Source organism: Eumetopias jubatus, unplaced genomic scaffold (assembly GCF_037043125.1).
Source record: "Eumetopias jubatus isolate StellerSeaLion01/CBP00866 unplaced genomic scaffold, mEumJub1_p1.0 scaffold_11, whole genome shotgun sequence".
Classification (NCBI taxonomy): Eukaryota; Metazoa; Chordata; class Mammalia; order Carnivora; family Otariidae; genus Eumetopias; species Eumetopias jubatus.
Window position 1 is genome coordinate 23,050,029 of NW_028274817.1, and position 6,662 is coordinate 23,056,690.

The following is a 6,662-nucleotide window of genomic DNA, read 5'->3' on the forward strand; positions in this document are numbered from 1 at the left end:
ACAAAATTAATAAATCAAAAATCTTTGTTGTCAGATTATATAATTTAGTTTTTGTTCAGCATTTGATTTGCTATTAATTTCAAGGATATTGAGTGTACTGAAGAAATGAGTGGTAAAGGTTAATCTTCTAAAATAATATCAATTATAAGCATGTAGGGAGACTGAACTCCACATATTTATACATACACCTGAAGAGACAGAAATGTTGAATTTGTAGATACTGTTAAATTCTGTCCTAATAAAATATAAATAATAAGTTGTAGTCATTAAGGAGGTGATATATTTCAATATCGCTAGAAATCTTAGAAATTTCATGTATAGATTGACAACACGCAAAAAAACCAATCAAAATAATTAGAGACCACACCTCCAGACCTCAGCTGTGTATCTCTGTGCCGCTTGCTTTGGACCTCCGTCCTTGACTCAACTAGAAATGGACCCCAACTGCTCCTGCTCCACAGGTGGCTCCTGCACGTGTGCCGGCTCCTGCAAATGCAAGGAGTGCAAATGCACCTCCTGCAAGAAGAGCTGCTGCTCCTGCTGTCCCGTGGGCTTGCCAAGTGTGCCCAGGGCTGCATCTGCAAAGGCGCATCGGACAAGTGCAGTTGATGTGCCTGATGTGGGGGAGCCTGTGCCCGATGTAAATACAGCCATGTGTACATGCGTGCAGTTTTAAAACAATTTTCATAGTACCCTGACTGTTTGCTACATTCCTGTTTCTATGAAGCACATGAGGTATAGTAAAAATTGTTGAGTTTGGCGGAGCAAGATGGCAGAGGAGTAGGAGACCTGGATTTCCTCTGGTCTCAGGAATTCAGCTGGATAGGGATCAAACCATTCTGAACACCTAGGAACTCAACAGATCAAAGAAAAGAATAGCAACAACTCTCTGAACAGAAAAGCGACCACCTTCTGGAAGGTAGGACGTGCGGAGAAGTGAATCCGAGGTGATGTTTGGGAGGATAGATGGCGGGGGAGGGGGCTGCCATCGGCTTGCTTCTGGCAAGTGATAGAGCACTTTTAGAAGTGCTCCTTAATGACTACAAATTATTATTTATATTTTATTAGAAGTATCCAAAAAATCGGAACTTTTAGAAGTCAGCTCTGCTGAGGGACGTCGCTCCAGTGGCTAAGCAGGGGTTGGAACCCTCACGGGACACTGTGGTCTCAGGACCCTCGGGGTCAGAGGAAGACCGGGGGTGCCTGAGTGCTGCAGAGCTCCCAGGTATGGGGGCGGGGAAGCCAGCTGCAGAGACAGAGCCGACGCGCGGGCTCTCAGCTCGGGGTTGCAGTAAACTGTGATAGGTGAGGCAGTCGGGCCACTGATCCTCCAGCAGGGACCCAACAAGCGGCAGATCTGGGGAGACTCACCTTCCTCCCCTGGGAGGAGCAGCACAGGAGCACACTGCAGGGATTTGCTGGGTTTGGAGACTGCACACCGAGTCGGGTGCCAGAGATAGAAATGCTCGGTCACAGGCCGGGTGAACACAGAGTGTGGCCAGAGACCGGGGAGACGGGAGTGACTGCTTTTCTCTGGGGGTGCACTAAGGAGTGGGGCCCCAAGCTCTCGGCTCCTCCAGGGCAGATACTGGGAGGCTGCCATTTTCACTCTCCTCCTCCAAATCTGTACGGAAATCTTGCAGGGAAAAAAAGCTCCCGAGAGCAAACCCAAACAGATTACTTAGTCCGAACCGAAAGGGGCGGGGCAATTCTGCCTCCTGCAAAGACATTTGGGAACCATGGCAACAGGCCCCTCCCCAGAAGATCAGCAAGAACAGCCAGCCGAGACCAAGTTTACTGATCAATGAAAACAGCAGAACTCCAGTGCTAGGGGAATACTACACATAGAATTCATGGCTTTTATACCATGATTCTTTAGTCTTTCAAAGTTAATTTTTTTAACTGTCTTTTTTTTTAATTTTTCTTTTTCCCTTTTCCAACCAACATCTTATCAATCCCTTTTTTAAAAAACATTTTTATTTTTCATTTTTAAAATCATATTCTATCCCTTCATAGTAGTTACCCTTATTTTTGGCATATATATGTAAGTTGTTCACTCTTTAAAATTTTGAGATACAGTTTCCTCTAAGAGATCAAAATATACCTTAAATCTCTAGTGTATGGCTTTGTTCTAGTATCCTGCCTGATCACATTCTCTACCCCTTTTTTTTCTTTTCTTTTCTTTCATTTTTTAAAAACTTCTTCTTTCTTTTTTCAAACAATTTCTTATCAATTCCTTTTATAAATTTTTTTATACTTTTCATCTTAACAGTCATATTCCATCCCTTCATCATATCAACCCTTATTTTGTACATATATCAGTCTTTCTTTCTTTAAAATTTTGGGAAGCACTTTCTTCTAACAGACTAAAATACACCCAAAATCTAGTGTGTGGCACTGATCTATGCACCAGTCTGATCATATTTGATCATATTCTTTTTTTTGGTTTTGTTCTGTTTTTGTTTGTTTTTATCTTTATCTTTTTCTTTTTTTCCTCTTTTTTTTTCTTTCTTTCCCTTTCTTTTCCCCTGGTTTCAGGTCTTTTCTGATTTGTTTAGAGTATATTTTCTGGGGACGTTGTTACCCTGTTAGCATTTTGTTCTCTCATTCATCTATTCTCCTCTGGACAAAATGAAAAGACAGAAAAAAATCACCTCAACCAAAAGAACAAGAGGTAGTACCGTCTGCCAGGGACCTACTCAATACGGACATTAGTACGATGTCGGACCTAGAGTTCAGAATCATGATTTTAAAGATACTAGCTGGGCTACAAAAAAGCATGGAAGTTATTAGAAAAACGCTTTCTGGAGAAATAAAAGAACTAAAATCTAACCAAGTCGAAATCAAAAAGGCTATTAGTGAGGTGCAATCAAAAATGGGGGCACTAACTGCTAGGATAAATGAGGCAGAAGAGAGAATCAGTGATATAGAAGACCAAATGATGGAAAATAAAGAAGCTGAGAAAAAGAGAGATAAACAACTACTGGATCATGAGGGCAGAATTCGAGAGATAAGCAATACCATAAGACAAAACAATATTAGAATAATTGGGATCCCAGAAGAAGAAAGAGGAAGAGGGGAGAAAGTATATTGTACCAAATTATAACAGAGAACTTCCCTAATGTGAGGAAGGAAACAGGCATCAAAATCCAGGAGGCACAGAGAACCCCTCTCAAAATCAATAAAAATAGGTCAACACCCTGACATCTAATAGTAAAACTTACGAGTCTCAAAGACAGAAAATCTTGAAAGCAGCTCGGGAGAAGAGAAATGTAACCTACAATGGTAGAAACATTAGATTGGCAACAGACCTATCCACAGAGACCTGGCAGGCCAGGAAGGACTGTCATGATATCTTCAGAGCACTAAACGAGAAAAATATGTAGCCAAGAATATTATATCCAACTAGGCTGTCATTGAAAATAGAAGGAGAGAAGAGATATGTAACCTACAATGGTAGAAACATTAGATTGGCAACAGACCTATCCACAGAGACCTGGCGGCCAGGAAGGACTGTCATGATATCTTCAGAGCACTAAACGAGAAAAATATGTAGCCAAGAATACTATATCCAACTAGGCTGTCATTGAAAATAGGAGAGATAAAATAGAAGGAGGACAAACAAAAACTAAAGGAATTTGCAAACACGAAACCAGCCCTACAAGAATTATTGAAAGGGGTCCTCTAAGCAAAGAGAGAGCCTAAAAGCAGCATAGACCAGAAAGGAACACAGACAATATACAGTAACAGTCAACTTACAGGCAATACAATGGCACTAAATTCATATCTTTCAATAGTTACCCTGAATATAAATGGGCTAAATGCTCCAATCAAAAGACACAGGCTATCAGAATGGATGAAAAAACAAGACCCACCAATATTCTGTCTACAAGAGACTCATTTTAGACCCAAAGACACCCCCAGATTGAAAGTGAGGGGGTAGAAAAACATTTACCATGCTAACGGACACCAAAGGAAAGCTGGGGTGGCAATCCTTATATCAGACAAATTAGATTTTAAACCAAAGACTGTAATAAGAGATGAGGAAGGACACTATATCCTACTTAAAAGGTCTATCCAACAGGAAGGTCTAACAATTGTAAATACCTATGCCCCTAACAAGGGAGTAGCCAATTATATAAGGCAATTAATAACAAAAGCAAAGACACATTGACAACAATACAATAATAGTGGGGGACTTTAAAACCCCCCTGAATGAAATGGACAGATCATCTAAGCAAAAGATCAACAAGGAAATAAAGGCTTTAAATGACACACTGGACCAAATGGACTTCACAGACATATGCAGAACATTCCATCCCAGAGCAATGGAATACACATTCTTCTCTAGTGCCCATGGAACATTCTCCAGAATAGATCACCTCGTAGATCACAAATCAGGTCTCAACCAGTACCAAAAGACTAACATTTCCCCTGCATATTTTCAGGCTACAATGCTTTGAAACTAGAACTCAATCACAAGAGGAAGGTCGGAAAGAACTCAAATACATGGAGGCTAAAGAACATCCTACTAAAGAATGAATGGGTCAACCAGGAAATTAAAGAAGAATTTTAAAAAATTCATGGAAACCAATGAAAATGAACACACAACTGTCCAAAATCTTTGGGATGCAGCAAAGGCAGTCCTAAGAGGAAAGTATATAGCAATACAAGCCTTTTTCAAGAAACAAGAAAGGTCTCAAATACACAACCTAATCCTACACCTAAAGGAGCTAGAGAAAAAAACAGCAAATAAAGCCGAAACCCAGTAGGAGAAGATAAATAATAAAGATCAGAGCAGAAATCAATAAAATAGAAACCAAAAGAACAGTAGAACAGATCAACGAAACTAGGAACTGGTTCTTTGAAAGAATTAACAAGATTGATAAACCCCTGGCTAGACTTATCAAAAAGAAAAGAGAAAGGACCCAAATCAACAAAATCATGAATGAAAGAGGAGAGATCACAATCAACACCAAGGAAATACAAACAATTATAAGAACACATTATGAGCAACTATATGCCAGCAAATTAGATAACCTGGAAGAAATGGGTGCATTCCTAGAGATGTATCAACTACCAAAACTGAACCAGGAAGAAATAGAAAACCAGAACGGACCTATAACCACTAAGGAAATTGAAGCAGTAATCCAAAACCTTCCAACAAACAAAAGCCCAGGGCCAGATGACTTCCCAGGGGAATTCTACCAAACATTTAAAGAAGAATTAATACCTATTCTCCTGAAAATGTTCCAAAAAGTAGAAATGGAAGGAAAACTTCCAAACTCACTTTATGAGGCCACCATTACCTTGACCCCCAAACCAGACAAGACCCCATCAAAAATGAGAATTACAGACCAATATCCTTAATGAACATGGATGCAAAAATTCTCACCAAAATACTAGCCAATAGGATCCAACAGTATATTAAAAGGATTATTCACCACGACCAAGTGGGATTATCCCTGGACTGCAATGTTGGTTCAACATCTGTAAATCAATCAACGTGATACAATACATTAACAAAAGAAAGAACAAGAATCATATGATCCTCTCAATAGATGCAGAAAAAGCATTTGACAAAGTACAGCATCCTTTCTTGATCAAAACTCTTCAGAGTATAGGGATAGAGGGTACATACCTTAATATCAAAAAAGCCATCTATGTAAAACCTACAGCGATTATCATTCTCAATGGGGAAAAACTGAAAGCTTTCCCCCTAAGGTCAGGAACGTGGTAGGGATGTCCACTATCACCACTGCTATTCAACATAGTATTAGAAGTCCTAGCCACAGCAATCAGACAACAAAAAAAAGTCAAAGTCATCCAAATCGGCAAGAAGAAGTCAAACTCTCACTGTTTGCAGATGATATGATACTGTATGTGGAAAACCCAAAAGACTCCACCCCAAAACTGCTAGAACTCATACAGGAATTCAGTCAAGTGGCACGATATAAAATCAATGCACAGAAATCAGTGGCATTCCTATACACCAACAAGACAGAAGAGAGAGAAATTAAGGAGTCAATCCCATTTACAATTGCACCCAAAACCATAAGATACCTAGGAATAAATCTAACCAAAGAGGCAAAGGATCTGTACTCAGAAAACTATAAAATACTCATGAAAGAAATTGAGGAAGACACAAAAATGGAAAAGGTTCCATGCTCATGGATTGGAGGAACAAATATTGTTAAGATGTCAATGCTACCTAGAGCAATCTACACATTCAATGCAATCCCCATCAAAATACCATCCACTTTTTTCAAAGAAATTGAGCAAATAATCGTAAAATTTGTATGGAACCAGAAAAGACCCCAAATAGCCAGAGGAATGTTGAAAAAGAAAAGCAAAGCTGGCGGCATCACAATTCCGGACTTCCAGCTCTATTACAAAGCTGTCATCATCAAGACAGTATGGTACTGGCACAAAAACAGACACATAAATCAATGGAACAGAATAGAAAGCCCAGAAATGGACCCTCAACTCTATGGTCAACTAATCTTTGACAAAGCAGGAAAGAATGTCCAACGGAAAAAAGACAGTCTCTTCAACAAATGGTGTCGGGAAAATTGGACAGCCACATGCAGAAGAATGAAACTGGACCATTTCCTTACATCACACACAAAAATAGACTCAAAATGGTTGAAAAACCTAAATGT

At 39.6% G+C, this 6,662-nt stretch overlaps 1 pseudogene; it reads left to right on the plus strand.

The window, feature by feature from the left end:
- The first annotated feature begins 433 nt into the window (after positions 1-433).
- Positions 434-618, plus strand: LOC114223763 (metallothionein-1 pseudogene; annotated as a pseudogene).
- The last annotated feature ends 6,044 nt before the right edge of the window (positions 619-6,662 follow it).